The 22,015-nt window shown below is 39.0% G+C and overlaps 1 long non-coding RNA gene across 1 annotated transcript; it reads left to right on the top strand.

The window, feature by feature from the left end:
- Positions 1-593: 593 nt before the first annotated feature.
- Positions 594-12,054, top strand: LOC115605735. The gene is made up of 3 exons (XR_003990705.1): positions 594-607; positions 4,212-4,214; positions 11,903-12,054. It is a non-coding gene; the product is annotated as an uncharacterized LOC115605735 (long non-coding RNA).
- The last annotated feature ends 9,961 nt before the right edge of the window (positions 12,055-22,015 follow it).

Raw genomic sequence — 22,015 nt, 5'->3', positions numbered from 1 at the left:
TCAATCCTTTTAGTTTTTTCTAGTTTGACCTTCCTGTTGCCATTTGTGTCCACATTCCCTTAAATCATTTCTGTTCTCATAAATCCTTCCTGTATTGACAACACTGCACTGAGTTTGTTTGGGTTTACAGATTGCCATTCAGAACGTACAATGTGAAAAATTCCAATGTCTTAAATTCTGTGTGCACGTATCAAGTGACTGATTTGGGGAGTATTGCTTGACCAAATCATAATATTCAAGGCTAAGGATGCCAGCTAAGCAAAACACTGACCATATTTTACAATATCTGTATTTGCCCCACAACCCTCCCTGCTTACCCTTTGCTATCCTTCTTGCTCCCACTTCTCCTTTCACCTGCTCCTTCCCATGACTAAGGATCTTCAGTCACACAGATCTGAAGGCTGGCTTAAATAAGTTTCTCTGAGTGACCCTTTCAGCATTTCTGCCTCCTACTCTGCCTCCTCTAACTCCGATGCCTTGTTCTCCTCCCTCAGTAGACCTCAGATAAATCCATGTAAGGATTACTGTGATCTGCTTATTTACAGTTTTGAGATTATACCTTGCCCTTAGCTTTCTACATGACAGTACTATATTCTGAAGTCCCTGAGTCAATGTATTTAGCCAGAATAAATGGTATAACAAAGGAATTTCAACCATTATGCTAGAGGAAATAAACATCAATAGGCACTCAGATCAATTTAAAAAATATCAGAAGACAGGGATGGCAAATACTTGGTTGTTCCTTAACTGTTTTGAGAGGAAAAAGAGAAAATGATTTGAGAAAAAGTCTGAAATTTATGATATGATTTCACTATGTGAATGTAAGCAAGACATTAGTGCCCAAGCCCAGTGGAAAGAGGACAATAAAACACTTGCACATGGAAAGAAAATCCATTTTGCTTGTGTTTATAAGTGAAAATGTGAGCCAGAAAGTGTGAATTAATATCATCACGTGTAGCCACTGGCCTACCTAAATGAAAAAGATAACTTGACACATTATCAAGAACAAAAGGCTACAAATGAAAGCAAGAGAATGAATTTTCTACTCATTTTAAAGTGTGAGTATGATCTCAGTTTTCAAAGCAGACCTCCTGCAGCTTTTATTTGACTTTCATGGCACAGTAATTCATGACATGGCGATGAACTACAATTGCCTGTTTTTCTCACAGCACTTACAGTACTTTATAATGTGCTTACCTATAAGGCCAGCACACCTGCGACCATGCAGCCAAAATGTCATGGAGATTACAGCTCAATTGGCATTTGCTGTAGACATTAGTAGGAAAAATAAACAACATATACACAACTTAAACTTCATGTATAATATGCAACCATAAGCATAAATTTTCAAATGCCAAACAATCTTTCATTGTCACAGATTCACAGAGATGTCAGGGATGTGTCAAGTCCTTTTCTTAGCTCAGAAATACTGTGAGGTGTATCTAGGTCATCCTTTACACATACTTACCTTCTGAAAAATCTCCAGTGGGTGAAATCCTGCAGTGTCTCATTATGGCTTGTTCAAATGCTTAATTATATGCACAGTTATCCAAACTAATGCTCTTTTTCTGCAGATCAAGTCAATTCTTAATTGTTCTATTTCAAATGGACATTGGAGCCCTTTAATGAATTTTATGTTGATTTCAAAACATTTCTCCAGTTCTCAAGTCCACTTTCATATTTAAACTTATTTTCTTCTCCTAGCTATGAGTCTTATACACATTTTATAAGTATATTCTACAAATTAATCTCCAAGATATAACCAGAAGGATTAAATTGCACTGAGACTAGGAAGCCTTTAGCAAAAGCTTGTTGAGTTTAATATCAATGTGGTCTTGAATTTACTGGAACTGGATGATGACTGTGTTAAAGCTAATATCAACTGCCCTTCATGTCATCTCCCTAATCTGCTTTTGAAAATATGTTGCAGTACTGTTGTAAATGCTCCTGAAATGAACACAAATCGCATTTGCTATTTCCCTCCAGCTTTTGGCAGGTGTGGTGGATAGAAATCCAGGTGGGAGCTACATTGCATAATATTATTATCATCTATAGCATATGGGATGCCTTCTATTCCCAGAGTGTTCCAGAAGGTAACTACTCATAATCCAGAGCGCACTGGAAGCATTCACTGGTGATTTTCAAATTCCTGAGAGTACACCTGAATTACCTTTTTTCCAACCTTCTTCTCTTGTTCTTCATTAGTATTACTGCGTTAACCATAAAGTCACAATAATATTTGCTGATAAAGTCTTATCACCCTACTTTGTATCCCATAATATCTTCTTCAATAAAAATCTGCAATAAATATTAGACTTGTCTTTTTTCTTTTTCTTACTTTAACTTCTGCTATATTTATAGAACCATTACTTAATACCTTTTATGTATGTTTTCCTGATTAATTGACTTCTGTTAGGACTTCTAATTTTGTTCCTATAAGCTTGTGCTATCTTTACTTATATCGCATTATGCTTCATTTTGGGTTATCAGGTTATCAGGACCCTGATCTACTGACAGCCCTTGTTTTTGCTGTCCCTTTTGTGAGTCAGGTTTGTTTGCCAGAACATTTATGTTCCCCCTCCTGGTTTCCTTTTTTCCTTAGTTTCCTTCTGTGGACCCTAACCTAGCAACTCTGATTTCGCTAAAACAGGCTTTCTTGAATCCCTTATGACTGTCTGGTTCTGATGATTTATATTTTTTTTATGATGTGGATAAATGCTTATAAAGGATGATGCTGGGAAATCACTGTATTCATTTTATAAATAAAACATTTCCAGTATGACACCTTGTCTTCAAATGTGCAAAATGGTGACATGTATCTCACTGCCTGGTCCCTTGAGTTTGTAAACCCCTCTTTCTTTTGTTGTAACTCACATGTGTTGACACATAAGATTTCAAATGTAAACCAAACAAGCAAAGGCGGAGGATGTGTCAGAGGCAGTTCCTAGACATATGAAAGGAGAAAGGGCAAAGTAAATATTGCCCAACAAATCCTTCCCTGACTACCACCAGCGGATTCATGGTGGGAATTCTAGAGCATTTGCTATAGTTTGCTTCTTAACTTTCAAAAAAGCTTCTTCTAATACCTTCAAGTGGACTGTACAAAAGGTTCACAGTATTTATTTGCTTTCATACACTGAAAATGAACAATTGCACAGATGGGCACTTTCATGTGCTTTTCATTAACTTTTTTCTTTTTTAAACACACCTTCTTTGCTCAAGCTAGTTTATGCTGGTTTTGTTTTACAACATGATGGTTTATAAAATTTCTGTCAAACTGTGTTACTGTTTGATCATTATAAGAACAATCAGAGTAAGTGCTGCCAGTTAGTTTTTCATCCCAGCCAAGTCACAGTGCACATATGGTACAAGACATAAAGCAATGTGAAGACTGATTAGCGTGCAAAGTCAGCGCAGTAGTCTTTACTATTCATCATTAATGTCATAGTGGATTTTAAGAAGCAAGAGACTTTTCCCATAGCCAAAGTAGTCTTGCACATAACCACAGGAAAGAAAAGCCAACCAGACATTATGCAGCATGTGTGAGCATGGTCTTCAGCCATAGCCTCTTTTTCAGAAACAAAAAGATTGTTCCTATCACATTCTCTTGCTAACTCGTCCTAACGGTTCAGGAAACATATGTCAGAACTACTTTCCTTAAGATGGAGCAGTGAACTTTTCCATTAATTTCCTGAAAAGCTTGACTTCCTGAAAACATTGCAGCATCCCCCCCATAATGCCTGAAGACCTATCTGAAGTTCACAACAAACAAGGTGGAGAAGTTCACTGCCATCTTTGAGCTTCGTGGTATAAATGGATGTGGATATTAAGGGAAAATTAAGGCTAGCAAACCAATCTCCTGAAGTTCCTAGAACTTTCTTGTTCTCTCACTTTCTGTGTTTTATAGCAAATGTCCAAGGATTCCTTCTGATTATGCTTTGCCCCCCCCTTTTTTTTTTCTCAAGTGAATCTAAATTCACATTAATCTCTACATATCAAAGACTCATCTTATTTGATGCCCACCTGAGAAACTCTATGTGTACTTAACCAGAGGAATTGTTTGGGGAGCACTTCAGCAGTTACAACTCCATGACAGTCTTCAAAAAGTGTGCATGTCACAGCCTTCCTATAGGCAGTATGGCTATCTGAAATTATTTAGGAGGCACCCAAGAACACTCAGGACTCCTGGGAGGAGGTGGAGGAAGACAGAGAGGGTAGCTAGCACAGATCATAGCATCAAATGCATATATTTATACACTAGAAACTTACTTTAAATTCCATGCTACAACAAGTATTGTAACATTAGAGGACAAAGTTGGAGAATACTGATTGTAACCATAATTTATTTTTAGCAATGCATTTCTCTTATACAATTCTGCCACCTCACATACACACATACAGATCTCTAAAATATTATCTAATATTTTAAAGGGCTGACATAAGCAAGACCCAGAAGAAGAATAGATGTACGTATGGTTTACATTATGTTAGGAGTATAAAATATATTGGGGGTGGGGAAAACTTATTCCCTTCATGGATTCACTGGATCAGCTGTTTCCTCTCCACCCCAAGGTGCAATTTCAAAATTTATTTCAGAATAATAATGGGCTGTCAAGACCTCTGTCTCAATATTCCAGAAATTGGCAGCCTTCAGAAACAAACAATAAAGTCATTGCCAGTACCATTAGAGGACTTCTGCTCCTCAGCACCATGGCTCTGAGTATGCTATAGAAAACAAAATTGTAATGGGATGGCAGTGAGAAGGGAAAAAGACAGCTTTACCTTTACACCTGAGTTTAGTGATGGTCACATATTACTTTATGGTTCTTCATTAAAACAAAGGCCTTATGCAAGGGTTGTGGGCAATACTTGTAGAAATATTTGTAAAGTAGAAGTAGGATATTCATCTTTAAGTTTCTGCATTTAGTAGTGTTGCTTGCATCTTTGCAAATTCCACTAAGAGGAGAGACCTACTGGAAAAGGAAAACCCCTAATCACTTGCTCAAATATTTGTGGCAGAGACTTGTAGTCCTTCTCATCCGTCATCTACCACTCCAAATAAAATCCTTGTCAAGACATAGCGATAAGCCCCCTGTCAAGACAACAGCAGCGTGCTTTAATCCAAACTGACTGTGTCTTGTTCTGCTTCTTAAATCTATCTGCAATTAGATCTTTTCCACTTACTGAGACCTTGGAGAACTCATTGGACGAGCTCAGCAAACCTTTGAGGCACACCTTCCCAATAGCAGCCACAGTTGACTCTTACACCTAGGAGAAAGTGATGATTGACAACCTATATAATGTCTGAAACATAACACTACTGGTTGCACTTTCTCTCTCTGATTCCCCAAATAGTTATTTAAACAAAAAAAAAGTCTGAAGAGAAAAGCTGAGCACAGCTGCCTGCATATTGCAGTAGCTACCTACCTTCAGAAAACCCAGCTTCAAATATCTTTTCTTATATTCATCATTTGAACCAGCAATTATGATGAAAGAGTGCCTTTTTCACATCCTGTGAAAAGCTGTAAAGGTCTCATGACATTAGTGGAAGGAAAAAAAAAAAAAAAATCTGCTGCATAACCCCCATCTTTTTTCTTTATTCTTTTTCATCCCTGTTGTGGTTTAACTCCAGCCTTCAACTAAGTACCATGCAGCCACTCACTCACTCTCCCTTGCTCCCCTCCCCCCCGGTGGGATGGGCAGGAGAATCAGAAAAAGGTAAAACCTGTGGGTTGATATAACAACAGTTTAATAATTGAAATAAAGTAAAATATAATAATAATAATGAAAAGGGAGATAACAAAAAGAGAGAGAGGAATGTGTAACCTGCTCTAAGTGGCCCTGCATTGGCAGGGGTGTTGGGACTAGATGATCTCCAAAGGTCCCTTCCAACCCTAAGGATTCTGTGATTTTGTAATTTTGTGAATAAAACCCAAGAGAGAAAACTGATGCACAATACAATTGCTCACCACCTGCTGACCGATGGTCACCCCTGAGTAGCAATCAGCCCATGTTCTATACTGAGCAGGATACTCTATGGTAAGGAATATCTCTTTAGCTAGTTTGGGTCAGGTGTCCTGTCTCTGCTCCCTCCCGGCTTCTTGTGCCCCTCCTTATTGGCAAAGCATCAGAAACTTAGTCTTTGACCAGGATAAGCGCTACAACTAAAACATCAGTACGTTATCAGCATTATTCTCAGACTAAATCCAAAACACAGGATTAGGAAGAAAATCCCAGTTAAAACCAGGACAATCCCCTTCCCAAAACTTTTGTTGTGATGCCAGACCTGGAATGCAGTATCTATGCAATATCATTTCCAGCCATACTGAAAATATGCACAAAGAGGACTGTTAAAAAGGTAAGAGAGAGGATTTTGTCCAAAATTATATTCAGCAAAATGCTGAACTTCCACCCTAAGAAAATGCCATGGGATCTTTAATCATGAGGCAGACCAAAGGTGTTTGCTTTTTATACAGTTTCACTGCCTTTTGTAGGAGGAAGGGCAGAGTCAGTGTCGCCAGAAGGTCTTCTTGTCCAGATATCGTGCATATTCTAAACTTGATGACTAGGTCTCTCCAGGTATAGATTTTTAAAAGGCCATCATGTTTTCTGCCGGCTGGTAGTGTCAGAAACACCAATATTGCAGTTGGAGTTTAACAGGTAATACTGCTCATTTCATGGTGTGACTTTTGTTTCAGACTCAGACTGAAGTTGATTTGTGTTAATGATTTAACTTGTTGACAAATAAACATTTGAGGGAGAAATATGTAATTCTGGCAAACCAAAACATGCCTTTAGCTTTGCCTTAAATTTAAATTCATCTATTTATTACATCACTCTTTGCCAGAATTGGACAGTAAACTACTTACATATTCAGAAGACTGTTTTCATTTAAAATTTACATTTAAAATTGCAATAAGATGCTGGATCTACTTCTTTTTGAGGAAATAGTATTGCATTACACTAGCCACATTGCTAGAGAAATGATGCATTCTGCTTCCTGTATCAGTTTCAATTAGCTGGGTGCATTACTCACCCATTTTATCATGAGATGTTAAAGTTAAAATCAGTGTAATTCTAAGTGTCACAAACCACAGTTATGAAACAGATTCGTTAGCTGATAATTATTTAAATACTGCATCCTGTTCATAATCAATTTCTTACCTACAGTCATGATATATTATTGACAGTTTGGAAGACTAACTCTATTGTTGTCCAGTATAATTCTGAAATATAATTTATAGTGGTTATTTGGAGAACTATATTGAGTACATTAAAGCCATATGGTACTGTGGTTTCATCCCCAAGAGATGCCTCATCAGCTAAGAGAAGCATTTTGATCAATATGTATATTACTCATTTTTAATAGAGTGTACTAAGCTGTAGAAGATTACTGTTCCTGCCAGTTACTTGAAAATATGAGGTGTAACAATTATTTTAAGATTGTTGGAGAGTTACAGTATTCTCAAGATATAGAAAATATGTCTTTGTTTTATTATGTTTAGAGCCTGAAACATTCAATAGCAGCTGAAATCCCACAGAAAATACTATGTCTAACTAGACAAGCTAAAACCTATAAAAGGTAAAAGCATATCTGAGTTGTAATGCTCAAACAATTTGCTAAATATGGCTCCTCGGAAGGAGAGAAAAAAAAAAAAAAGAGAGAAAGATGAGAACACTGTATGTCATTTGTCTTGGCAAGAGGACACAGCATCTACCGCAACTATGCCTATTTCACTCCTAAAAATAAAAAGTGGTAAGCACTACAATGATTGTTTCAGCCTTGGCAATACAGGGAATGTTGGATTTTTAAAGAGATTCATGTTATGTACACTCATTTCTTGAAACACTGAGAAAAATGCCACATAAATACCAAGCATTACATTAACCTCTGAACTGGTAGAAACATTTTGCAACTGCAGACACAGAGTAAAACTGCACTGCCTAACTAAGGATGCAAAGCCACAAGCAGGAAAGATGAAAATGAAAAAAAAAAAAAAACCCACAAAGTCATATTTCAGGTATTCAATTAGATGAAGCAAATGGGGGAGGGGGGGGGGAGGGGGGGATAATTCAGAAATAGCAGAACAGCAAATACTACAAAATTGGGTGGGAAGAAGATGAAACAAGGCCACAAAAGGGGCTGGGGACAGGGAGAGGAGAAATAAAGGGTGGGAAGGTCTGTGCACCAGTGATAACCCATGAAGATAAATAAAGGGGTCAAGAGACCAGCTCTGGCAGCTGGCAGCCCCCCAGAATAGGTGGCATCCCATAGGTCCCAGCAGCGATGCTCTTGTCCACTCCTCCCATGCAACTGGGGTGAGCCCAGCTGCCCCATGAATGCATAGGGGAGCAACTCCTCCAAGTCTGAAGGCACAGGCAAGAGGCAGGTTACAGCTGGAACAGAGACCTAAGGAGCAGACGGGGAGTTCAGACTTATAATTGTGTCTAGAAATGCAATTTGCACTGCGCAGAACTAATAAATCCTTCAGTGGTGATTCACGTCCGGCTCTTTGAATGCTGTCTGGAACTTTCACCCATTTCTGCTTTAAGTATCTGATTCAATAAAGGATTTTTAACCTGAGTTACTTTACCTTGAAACAAGGAGGATTCAAGGCAGCTCAGCAGTCACACAAGTATTCTTAATCAACTTTAAACTTCCTTTTAAAAGGATAAAGTTCCTTACCATTAAATATGACTGCATTTTCATAGATTGATTAGCATATTTTTTCCATGCATTTTTTCAATGCTTTTTTTGAATGTTTGCTTCAGTATTTTCTAAAAGCTAAGTACCTGAGAAACAAACTACTTTTATTCTGAAATATTATCATAGAAGCATGGTACCAGAATATTGAAAAAACATCATAGAAGCATCACAGTAAACCCCTTATGTCCCTTTTTTTCCTCTTAAAGTTCTCAGCTGGGTTTCAGTTCTCATGACACATAATGGCCCACAGGCTTTTCATGTGTGTGTGTGTGTGTGTGTGTGTGTGTGTGTGTGTGTGTGCGTGTGTGTGTGTGTGTGAACTTCGGCAGTCAGTGGTCTGCTATTTATGAGTCACTCGCCCGCCTTCTGATAAATTGGGAATGCCATGACTCCCTAGGCAGTTCAGCAGACAAAAAGGACAGGACTGCTCGATTAGAAATACCACTGCACTTGTGAGAATGGATAGCTGTAGATTTTTTTGAGGTATTTCTTTTACAGAGAAAAACATTCTCCAAACCATCCGACTTGGAGGTACCAGAAACCCATTGAACAACTGGAAAACCACTCTTACAGTGAGAGCTAACATTAAAGAGTTTCTAAGCATGCACACATTTTTCTAACTAATTTATGTGCTCTCCCATAATCCTCATTTTATTTATTTCCAAACCTTCTCTCTCATCTGTTCCCTTCTGCATGATCTATATATTAGCTGATGCTATTTATCCCTAACAGATTTTTGCTTCCTTTCTCTGTTCCAGTTAGATTAATGATGCCAATATTCTCTGTCTTTCTACTCTGTTTTCTTCATCATGCATCTTGCATTCATACAGACTTTCAAACACTTACCACCCCTTCTGACCCTTCTGCAACAGTCCAAGCTTTTATTCCTATTTCATAAATGTTAATGTTCTCTCAATATTTTTTCCCTTCTTCCTCCTTTAGACCCACATTGCCAGTTTTAGTGCTGAATCCCAGTTCTTCCAATCACATCAGATTCCGTCTGCTTTCTTTTAGCTCCCTTCATCCCTTTTGCCCTTTCTGGATGTTATTTGGCTTTGTTCATTATTCCTCAACCTTTATTCCTGTATCTTAGCTAGAGGTTCTTTATCAAGATCTACCTCCTGAGGCAGTTTAATGCACTAGTGCTTCTTTTTTCTTGCAATGCTGTGTGCCCGATGAACTATTCATTAAACACATCTAAATAACTACTGCATTACATGTCTTTTCATACCATTTTGAAACACATTCATGTTTTAATCTCATGTCCATGGTACTGAATTTTGCTTGTGACACTGCAAGTGTTCCTGCAAAAACTGCTTCTTTTGTCCTTTCTCAGCATTAATTCATAAGTAGTGTTATATTTTGATTTGGAAGAAGCCCAGTACTGCTATTTTTAATGATGGAGTGCACGTTCTTCCTTTGGGAGATAAAACAGTCAAATTATAACAAGCTGTTTTGCCTTGCTGCTCCAGGCTGCCTCTGGTCCAAAAGAGGAAATTGTAATAAAGCAAATTCCTCATCTGACTAAATAATCAAGTGCATCACTGCTTAGAGAGAGGAGTACAAAGCTGTGGGGTTGAAGAATAGAAAAGAAGTTTGCAAAAATCAGCTTGTGTACATATGGCAGTAAGTCTACCTGAAGTTTCCAGCTCTGTTTAAAAGAAATACAACAAGCCAGTGCTACAGACAAACAAAACCTGATGTGCAAAACACACTTCAGAGGCCTATTTGGAGATACTTATGAGGAAAGACAAAATTGTCATGAACAGACAAGCAAAGCACCGCAGAGAAAAACTTCATACAGGCTCTGGAATCTCACCATTCTGGGGACATGGAGTTTCCAGAAAATCTCTTTCCCCTCTTCCCATATCTTTCAGTGGAGGCAACAGGTGACTCTTTACAAAGAGAAATGACCATACAGCTGATAAAACTAAAGAAAGGTCTTTATATTGTTATGCAGGAGAAAAAGGATGAGACGAGAAAGGCACAGTTGCAAACAGTGGTAACAGCGCAGCTCGATTGGAGTTTTGCTAACAGTGGACTATAATGGAGTATGAGATATTTGACAAGTGCTCAGACTCCAAATAAAGTATTGAAATACACAGTTTTCATTATTAAGAAATGAAAATATTTCAAAATAAGAAACCAAATTGCATTGAATTTAAGACTGGAAAGCAATACCCCAAAGACCATCTACACTTACTGTGATACCTCTACAGTCAAATTTCAAACTATAATTAAAAAAATTCTGTCATAGGAAGAAAAAAACCCCCACAAAATACTTTTGTTAGCAAGTAACAGTAAGTTGGTAACAATGCTAACAAATACAACAAGAAACTGCAACTGAACAGATACGCTGTTGAACTGCTATATAAAAAGGCAGTGACTCCACCTTTTGAGTAACTGCATCACAAGGGCACAGTGGAGTTAAAGGTACTACGAATAAGAGCTACTAAAGTGAAGGAGGGTGCTTTATGAGAGACTAAAAAGACTATGTTTCAGTTTGGAGAGAAGAGGGCGGAAAGAGAACATGATTAACTTTTGCAAGTTCATGAAAGATAAGTTGAATATAAAACTGTTACTAATCAAACCCTGCTGTCCTTGTAGTAGGTGTTTACTCACTGAAGCTAGCAAGAGGTCAGTTCACAACTAATGACTTACAGAGCAGGTAGTGAATTTCTAGGATTTGTTGTCAGAGAAGGTTGTGAGGGGAAATAGGAGGAGGTTCAAAAGGGGAGCAGGCAAATTTAGGGATAGCAGGTCCACAAACACTTACTGTAAGAAATAGACATGGATGCATCCCCTAATCCAACAACTGTGAAGGCTGATGGGGTAGGAATAGTCTGCAGAGAGAGGTCAGGCTCAAATGACCTTCTCAAGCAGCATCTCTTCCTTCAATGTCAGAGAGTTAGATGGACCACTGATCTCATCCAATAAGGCCTTTCTTATGCTTTTACATGTATCAAGTGAATGAAAATCAAACAACTCTCCATACATGAATTGCTGATACCCCTGTAGTGACAAGACCATGCTCAAAAAATTCCTCTTTATCAGCTGGTCTGACTTAGCAAGTCCAAAAAACTATAGTATATGAACAAAACAGAGGACTAGTGGAGAACTGCTGAACAGAGCAAAGACAAAAATAGACTTTGTAGGTCAAAAGCAATCTCACAAGCCAGATTTTAGCATCTGAAGTCCCTGAGTGTGTCTGAAGTATAGAACTTGACATCACTCACCATCTTCCCAGTCCCAGATCATCCTGACTTGGCTGTGGCCAGGATCCATGTCAATCTGAGAGTCAACCACATGCCACTTGCCTGTCAACATGATTTCCAAGGGAAAAATAATTAGCAAAACTTATCTCAAGGCTTAATACACAACACATTTGCCCCTCCACCTAGACAGAGCCTTTAAGCTGTAAGAGTTTGGCAAATACCATTTTCCTGTAACAGGCAACTTACCAGCGAGAAGCAAGGCAGCAAACTTGCATGCACCATGCAACAATAAAGTTTTTGTTAGAAGGAAAAAAATGCTACACGTTGGAGTTTGAATAAGGAACTGAGAAATCAAACTATACTACTAGGTACAGCCATACCATTGAAATAAGTCTCCTAGTAAAGAGCCAGTTAATTAAATAAGCACAGAGCTCTTTCATTGCTATTAACCAGCACATACTACTAGCATGGTCTCGTTTGTCCAAAATGAGCCAACCTATGTCTTGGCTCCTGGCTTCAATGAAAAAAGAAAAATCCTGACAGTCTATCATTAATTATTTTATCTCAGTTACATGTGCATGATTCTGGAGTAACTTCAGGGAAGAAAGTGGAGTTATTTCTGATTCCAAGACATACAACTGGGGTGGTGAGGATCTGACCACCCGGTATGCCTGTAGAGAAGCTTTTCTGCCCACTTAGGCATGAGTTGCATGCATTTAGGCAGCGAGCTTGCATATGGCTTGTCTACAGTTACTACCACTTCCTTTCTTCCCCCTGTCAAATCTTCCTCCCCTCAATAAACGCACTTCATGGTATTTTGATGGATGGCAAAAAGTAGGTTAAATTCTTGTCCCAGTTTTGTGTGTAGAGTTGTTAAGGATCAGAAAGGAGAGTGGCCAAAAGAGCACTGCATATCATTCTGCACATCATTAACTGGTAATGTAATCTGCTCCACTGTAGGTGTCACATCCAAGAAAAGACCACAAAGTTAGAAACGTAGTGCTCTGAACAGGGGAGTACTCAGTGTTCCTCCCCTTGCCCTTTATGCAAACATCACAGAGAGCAGCCAAGCAGAAATCAGCTTTTTATACAAAATGCTTCAGAACCTGATAGCAAATCCAAACAGCTATTCAGCGTCACGCACTCTGATGTGGTCATGTAATTTATGTGTCATGATAATCTGGTTTTCATCTAACCTACTAATTCAACCATTGTTTCATTTAAATAATTGGCTATCTGACTCCCCACCCATGTTGAAGAGTGTGTACACTACTTTATTGCAAAGATACCATTAACCTGGACAAAATGTCATTAAAAAAGAACAAAGATAACTTTCCAAGGAAAAAAACCAGCCATCTCACAAAGTGGCATAAAGAAGTCCCTGTCCCATTCAACACGTATTCAAACCATTCTCCACTTCTCTCTGTCCCCATCAGTGCACAGCAACACTATGTTAGTCCTCACTGTGGGATGCAGTGCTGCATCCCTTGTTTAAGGGAAACGACATAGGCAACAATCCCAAAGAAACCAGCTGCAGAATCAGGAAGCACAATTTCACAATATGATACCAACTACCAAAAATGTAAGAAAGCTGAGTTTGTAAATAACAAGTCTTTTGAAAGAAGTGGTCAGTTGTCATTGTCTCAAAGGACTATAGGAGTGACAGCATATTAAATTCAGAAGCAAAAGTTGCTTATAAAAATCAGAGAAATATGGCCTAAAGAAGCAGTTGGCACTTTTAGTATAAAGTTATGAGAAGTACAAATATATTTCCTATTCCAGTTAACTAGTGAATAATAAATTGTAAGAAACTAGAAGTTGCTAGTAATGATAAGTTACTTATTCAGATATTTGAATAAGAATGTAAAAAATGCACAGGAAATAATTCACTCAGTTAAATAGGCAAAGGTTTTGAATATGCTTTTTGTACCTCTTCTTTATGCATTAATTAAGATTTAAAAAAAAAATAAAATTGGAAAAAGAATGGAAGGGAAAGAGAAAATTGGGTCCTATTCTAGCAAAAACCAGCTTGGATTTCCTAGATGTTTATCTAGCACAATGTTATTTTCACAGATCATCTAAAATTTTGCAAATGGTCTTTTTCATTGCAATTTTTAAGGCCAATTCTGTTAAACACAGAAAACTGTTAAACATGTTAAATTAAAAGGTTTCCATATACTTACCAATCTGAAAAAGTTTTTCTTTTCCTCTTCAAAATTTTCTCTTTTCCTTTTGCTTCCTTTCCATCCCATAATTTAAACAAATAGGTGGAAGTCTACTCCTAAATAAATATTATTTTCCTATTGCTTCCAATATCACATACGTTTTCTACATAGTGAAGGTATTCATGTTTTAGATGGTTTTCTGAGGTTTTTCTTTAAATTAGGTATTACTTTCTTCAGTCACCTCATCATTTTACGCTTCCTCTCATGTCTTAGACTCAGATCTAAACATGCTTAGAAGCCAGTCAGACCCTTCAGAAACTGCTGAGCCCTTGTCTTAAATACACGTGGTGCAGTACATTTGCCCGAGTCAGAAAAGACTGATGGCACAGGTAGTTGAAATTTTCTATTCATTTTAGCAGAGCTTCCGCTAAACTTGGAACTGATCTCAGAAGAGCCTAAAACTTGAGAGTAATAAGTAGACACAAACTGCACCAGTATGGAAACATAGTAGCTTTCAGCACAGGAGTTTGGAGAAAACATTTTCAGTGTTGGTACCTAAAGTATCCAGACTGCTGTGTTTGAGAATAGAATGGAATTCTTTATCATGCTGCTTTGTAAATCTGGATATAAAGTGCAGATTAGGCAATGAGGACAACTGTGTGGACCTGCCCATGATAGTGGTGTCAGAGTTGAAAAATCAGGCATAACCCAAAGATCCTTCCTTGAGGAATTTTCTAACATGAAAACTGCTGGAGCTTGAGGACATTCGGACTGAGACTGAGCTCAGGTTTCCATGGAAAGCATTATGAAACTCGAGTGCCAAACCTGTAAGAACACTACAGGCTCTGATGTCTCTTGGGCATAGCCATTCCATAGAATCATTTGGGGTTTAACATACCCTGAGTGCTTAGCGGCTTGTTTTTGCTGATGGTCTCCGACTGTCCTGCAGCCTTTCCATGGGAACTTCAACTTCCAATGCCCGCATGGTTTATCCTTCACTGATTTCAAGCCCTTGAAGTCCACCAGATGTGAACACTAAGAAACAAACTCATTTATCTTAGGAAGACAAACCAAAAGCAAATATGAAAATAACCCTGCATGCCAGGTAAAAGTTCCCTCTCACATCCCTCTTTGGGAATAAAAAATGCAAGACAAATTATTCTTACTTATTGTTATGATCTAAGCTAATTTTTCTCAGTTGCATTTTTAAAGGACTTGAATGGGCTATCAATAGAGCTTATTAACACTGTCAACTCTTTGCTACTGCGAAAGTTGGAATGAAAATCTAGTTCATTCTTATCACAAGGATCTGCGTACAGCTTTTTGTTTGCTTTACCTTCTGCAACATAACAGCATTGTTTTGGTATTGCATCAAATAAGCAACTGTTACTCCTTAATTCCTTGGTTCCAAGCCCTTTGCAACCTCTGCCTGAGCTTGGTCCTAAACCATGATTGCCAATTTCTGGAAAGGACACAGCCAGCTGCTGCAAATTCACTCATCTTGCTTACTCAGCTTCTGCTCTCCTATTTCCTGAGCAAAAACTCAGTGCCCAAAAGCTTTAATTGCAGGTCTGTGTTCACCTGCAAAATAACAAGAGAAAAAGTACTTGTTCTACCAACTACCACATACTGGAAACTACATACTGCAACTATTTCATTAATAGGATTTGTTAAGGTTGGAGAGAATAACTAAAACAACCTATAATTTCTTTGACAATTCCAGCTGAGGGCAAATTTCTTCTGCCTCTTCTACCCTGTAGAGCTTTAAATGTATATTCTATTCCCAGAGGGCCAAATTATACTCTCTTTTACAACCATGATATAATTAATGGAGTTGCTCAGTTCTAATTGAGGCCATAGTTTATTGCAGCAAAAGTTATATTACAATATATTGAGAAGGATTCCAACCATCACCTTCCAGAAATCTGAGTTAAAATCTTAAAACAAAGCTCCACTATAGTTAATGTTTGTCCTCCCCAGAAATCAATGGCTAAATAACAAGCATATGAACATTGAGTTAGCAGACTCACCTCTTCTATCAGTTTCAATCACTGTCCTGGGGGTTTTCTGTAGGTTGTTTGGGCTTTTTTGTTGTGGGTTTGTTGGGTTTGTTTGTGTGTTTGTTCATTTTTGTTTTTTATTATTCCACTTAAAATTGGTATAATGCAAGGAATACTATTAACAAAGTGATATCTAACGAAAAAACAGTGCCATGTACATTATACATGCTGCACACTACAGAAACGGAGGTTAATTCTTGACTCCGTGTGTATGCATAGCAGAGAGAAATAGCTCATCCTCATCCCAAATATATTACTATGCTACAAGCAAAGGCATCTGTCTAGCACCTGTGGACAGAACCAATATAACTGGGTTTTAATCCAATTGGCTTGGGTGCCAGTAATAGTAAAGCCAGGAGACATCTGCCCATTTAAAAGCAACTGTGTGGTGAAATGTAACTTTAGACATGGAGGCTAGCTGTGCCAGCTTCTCTGCTATTGCCACAGTGCCAACTGCAAAACTAGTTCTTTACGACTCTTTTCTGCAATTACACCTTTCAAAGCAGAGTAGATATGACCTACAACATGCCAAGTGAAAAGCTTTGAATGTTAAATTGTCCCATCAATTTAGTCCACATGAACCTAACTGGAAATCTGTATCGCTTATTCTTACAGAAAAACCCTTATCACTATCACAGTTCTACAGATCTCTGCCATCAACTTATCAGAGGCCCATTAAACCAAAATGCCATTAAAATAAAAACCCTGTACTTCAAACACTGATAGATAATACTGAGATTCAGTGCCTTAATATAATAATAACCACAGGAAGTCTCATGAGCTGAAAACTTGTCCCCAGCTATTAACTAAGTCTTCTTTCTTTAGTTCACCATTTTTATTATGTAAGCATAGGTCTGAATGAATGGATTTTTTTTTTTTCCCCTTTTTTGCGAGCAACACAAAGGATTGCCTTTAAAAGCTAAGCAAAGGATTATCTTCTGTGACTGGGAGCGATAACTGTGCGTTAATAGTCATTTGTCCCAAGCTTATCCAGTGCCTAAAAGTTTCCAAATTTCAAGCTCCAGTTCTTGTACTCTTGTGTTTTACTGCCTGAAGGCAGAAAAAAAGCAGATCAGGATGCAGATGAGATGAACAGTTTCAAGCTCCATTTGGCCTTACTTGTGTGAAGAAAGCACGGGTCCCTGTACCACCTCTCTCAAAAGGAGCAGGCAGGCAAAACATTTAAGGATCCTTTCACAAGGGATCTGACTTCAGGTATGCTGCTGGCCAGCAAATTGGAAAATAAATCATGTCTACTCACCCACTTTTGTTTTCCTGTTGATATTTTGTACTGCCTCATATCATTGGAGCTTTTGAAGATTTCTTCTTTCAAGCACAGCCAGCAGTTGGAGACTGCCTGTGTGGTTCTACCGGTACTGGGCAATTTTTCGATCCTCAAAGATACTTTAGATTAGTGTCTGTATGTACACAAGTATGTGTGTGTATATATAAGGAAAGAAAGATACAACTACAAATGTATGAAAATGTATATAAACCAAAAACTGAGGCATTATTTAAAATTATGCTTTACACTGTTTTCTGTCAGAGTTGATTTTTTTACTGCTTCAATTCCTTCTTCCTCCCCAAGTCTACCCTACTGTAGATTCATGTACCATTCGCCTTCAGTACTTCAGTTGCTGGGGTTTGTTCAGCTTTGCACACATCACAGATGGCTTCCCAGGGTTTCCTGCTAGCTTCCTTTGATCTTGAGAAAATTGATCAGTGCAACTAGAATCATAAAATAGTTACGGTTGGAAAGAACCTTAAGATCATCTAGTTCCAAACCCCCTGCCATGGGTAGGGGCTCCTCACACTAGACCATGTCACCCAAGGCTCTGCCCAATCTGGCCTTGAACACTGCCAGGGATGAAGCATTTACCACTTCTTTGGGCAACCTGTTCCAGTGTCTCACCACTCTCACAGTAAAGAACTTCTTCCTTATATCTAACCTGAACTTCCCCTGTTTAAGTTTGAACCCATTACCCCTTGTCCTATTGCTACAGTCCCTGATGAAGACTCCCTCCCCAGCGTCTTTGTAGGCCCCCTTCAGATACTGGAAGGCTGCTATGATGTCTTCACACAGCTTCTCTTCTCCAGGCTGAACAGCCCCAACTTTCTCAGCCTGTCTTCATACAGGAGGTGCTTGAGCCTCCTTACTATCCTTGTGGCCTTTCTCTGGAGTTGCTCCAACAGCTCCATGTCCTTCTTATGTTGAGGACACCAGAACTGTACACAGCACTGCAAGTGAGGTCTCACGAGAGCAGAGGGACAAGATCACCACCTTTGGCCTGCTGGCCATGCTTCTTTTGATGCAGCCCAGGATACGGTTGGCTTTCTGGGCTGCAAGCACACACTGCCAGCTCATGTTCAGTTTCCCATCAACCAACACTCCCAAGTCCTTCTCCTCAGGCTGCTCTGAACCTCTTCTCTGCCCAACCTGTAGCTGTGCCTGGGATTGCCTCAACCCAGGTGTAGGATCTTGCACTTCACTTTGTTGAGCTTTATGAGGTTGGCATTGGCCCACCTCTCAAGTGTGTCAAGGTCCCTCTGAGTGGCATCTCTTCCCTCCAGCATATGAATCGAACCACACAGCTTAGTGTAGTCAGCAAACTTGCTGAGGGTACACTCAATCCCACCATTCATGTTTCCAACAAAGATGTTGAACAGGATCAGTCCCAACACAAACCCCTGAGGGACACTATGGACTCCAATTTGACATTGAGCCGTTGACCACAACCCTTTGCATGCGGCCATCCAGCCAATTCTTTATCCACTGAGTGGTCCATCCATCAAATTTATGTCTCTCCAGTTTAGAGACAAAGATGTCATGTGGGACAGGGTCGAACGCTTTGCACAAGTCCAGGCAGACAACGTCAACTGCCTTGCCCCTATCCATCAGTTCTGTAGCTCCAGCATAGAAGGTCACCAAATTAGTCAGGCATGATTTGCCCTTGGTGTCACATGTTGGCTGTCACCAGCCACCTTGTTGTTTTTCATGTGCCCTAGCATGCTTTCCAGGAGCATCTGCTCCATGATCCTGCCAGGCACAGAGATGAGACTGGTCAGTAGTTTCCCAGGTCTTCCATTTTCCCCTTCTTGAAAATGGGGGTTATATTTCCCTTTTTCCGGTTGTTCCATTTATGTTCTTGGCAAGGTGACAACAAAATGCCCAATTTGTTCATTTATAGGAAAGGGTTACCTTTTATTTCCTCACATCCTGTTTGCTGCAGGTACTTATCTGGGTTCTTAACAGGTTCACCAGTTGCGCAGCAGCAGCCTAAATCCTTCTGGAACTGCTTGCACACCACAGCATGGCCCTGCAGAAATGTTAAAGTACTGGCCCAAGTTGATAGCTGAATCACATGGCTAGTCAGAAGACTGCTGGCAAAAAAGGAGGAGGAATTCAAATGTCTGGCTGTGAAAGGAAATGAGCCAGCAGCAGCTGCTAAAGCCAAAATCAATGGGCTGCTTGGGGACCCAGCAACCTGGCTGGCGTGAGCTAGACCTGTTCTACCATAAATTAATAGCTTCTCTGGAGCTGTTGTCAGCTACTGTCTGTGAATCACTCCAGGACCTCCTGTGCTCTTCTGTAGATTGTATGCATCTTCTGTGGCTTTTGATCACGACGAAGATTTTGGTACACAGCTCAGAAAAAAGGAGTTAGGCCAATCTCGCACCAACATCCAAATACCATACATGACTTGTAGCATATGCACATCTTTCACGCTAAGACAAAATGACTGAAATCAGACACTTTCTGTGTTTAGATTATTTCAAGCAAAAGCATTAGTATTCTTGAGAAGTTTTAGCTCTATTTCACTTTCTATTAACAAGCACACAATGACTGTGACAGCACTCTTTCTGAGTGCCTTGAGTAGCTGTTTCTGCAGAACAGTTTGAATAACGGAAAAGCACCTTTTAAATTGATGGCTTATTTCAGCAACTTTTTTGAGGAATCATCTTCATCACAAGTCAGTGCTCCAGTGAATTTTACTGAAGGTTGGCATGAGCCACAAAATATAAACGCATGAAAATACTGCTTTTGGTCACGAAAGTCAGTTAAATTGTTACAGTTTAAACTGTATGGTTTTGGACGCAACCATAAAAGATGCTGAAAAATTAAAGGTATAGGACAGCACCAACTGCAGGAGCTTACTCTGTATTTGTGAACTCTGTTATACAGCATTTTTTAGGAGGAACAGATGATGCTAGAAGTCACTACAGACAGTACATACATAATGTTTACTGCCTGATGATTTGATTGATATTTTCTGGAGAGTTAATAAGAAATAATAGTAAGTATAAATAGATTGTATTGGGCTTGTGAGATCTTGCATTGCTTTAGAAATATTTCAGAATGCTGCCACTCCTACAGACAGGAACAGATTACCTGCTTTATTTGTTTTTTTAGTTAACTGTCTATTCATGCAGGATTGTGCCAGACTGTCACTGTAATGTCCGGCTATTTTCCAGGGAAATTATGTGGGAGCTTGCCATTTTTTTCAACCTCTAAACATTTTTGAGCTTTTCATAGTCTTACAACCAGAGGAGCATTTAGTCTAAGGTTGCTTGAAAGGACTGTCATGGGAAAGCTAAGTTGAATAATTGGTTCTTGCACTGAGTGCTTAGTGTGGCACACGTGCTGGTCATTCTTATTTTGTCTGGCAACAAGTTCCATAGTCTTAGTCCAGCTCCAGTGAAGATTTTGTTTCCCTGTGGTTACAAGTCTTTTCCTATGCTGTTGACAGCTTCATTTTTCCAGAGAAGCAAAGCTGTAGCATGAGGTCATCTTGGTTCATCTGCTATCACACAAAAAAGAAGGAATAAAGGAATGAGAAGATCTAACGTACTACAGGAAGTATTGCTGTATGTTAGGACATACTTGGAGGCATAACGTGTTACATATAATATATATAAAAAACATATTGACTCATTTCCCAGGAGAAAAATTATAATGCACTGACTTGAAACTATAGAATTAACATGTGTCAAATTATGTGATTATTCTTTCCAGTTTTGTACAACTTAACAGGCAGAAAAATCAGATTTTTTTGAAATGAGAAGTCATAGAATGTATAAAGTGCATTTCTCATCTTTATTCTAAGTCAGTATGTCACATGTCTTAAATCAACATTCTTGGGCACAACATTTATCTTTTAATTTTGTTTGTACAAGACCTGCCTGCACACAGTGTCATCCAAGTTTCCAGCTAAAGCTTTTAGTCACCACTGTGATTGGAGAAATTCTCATTATTATTGCCACTGTTGTTATTATTACTACTGGCAGTGTAGGAGAATTTTCCACAAGTGGATACTCCTTCCTTTCATTCAGCCTGCTCATAAGCCTTTTTATCTTGAGTAAAATACATATATGGAGCAAGACAAAGAAAGGCACAAGGCACAGGAATACAGTCAGAAATCGTTAGTCTGGGACAAATTCCTAAACCCAGGATATCAATATTACTTGCAGTGTGACAGGATTTCTCCTTATTAGTTTGCCTAGTGATCTACAAGACCTGTTATAACACAGCTCATGCCAACTTCAAACTTAACATCTACAATTTAACAGTGCATTGCAAAGCACCATGATCTGTGAACCCATGTGTTGAGAGTTAAGGGAAAGCTGAATCCATTCCCATGGACAGATTCAGTGATTCCTCTTCCATTACGCACCAGTGCAGGCTGGAGATGGAGGTTCTACGGGGGGGGATGTACACATCCCACAGCGCTGTGGAGAGTTGTTCCCAGAGGCCCAGCTGAGCTCCCAAAGTTCAAGTTGAGTGGCCAAAATGAAGGTGAGTGAGATGAAGCTGCACTATTCGTAGCATACCAGGCTGCATGGTGCCCTTTTGACTATCATTTCAATCAA

Source organism: Strigops habroptila, chromosome 3, assembly GCF_004027225.2.
Source record: "Strigops habroptila isolate Jane chromosome 3, bStrHab1.2.pri, whole genome shotgun sequence".
Taxonomy (NCBI): Eukaryota; Metazoa; Chordata; class Aves; order Psittaciformes; family Psittacidae; genus Strigops; species Strigops habroptila.
Note: the sequence above shows the minus strand (reverse complement) of the source record. Positions and strands in the feature narration are given on the sequence as shown.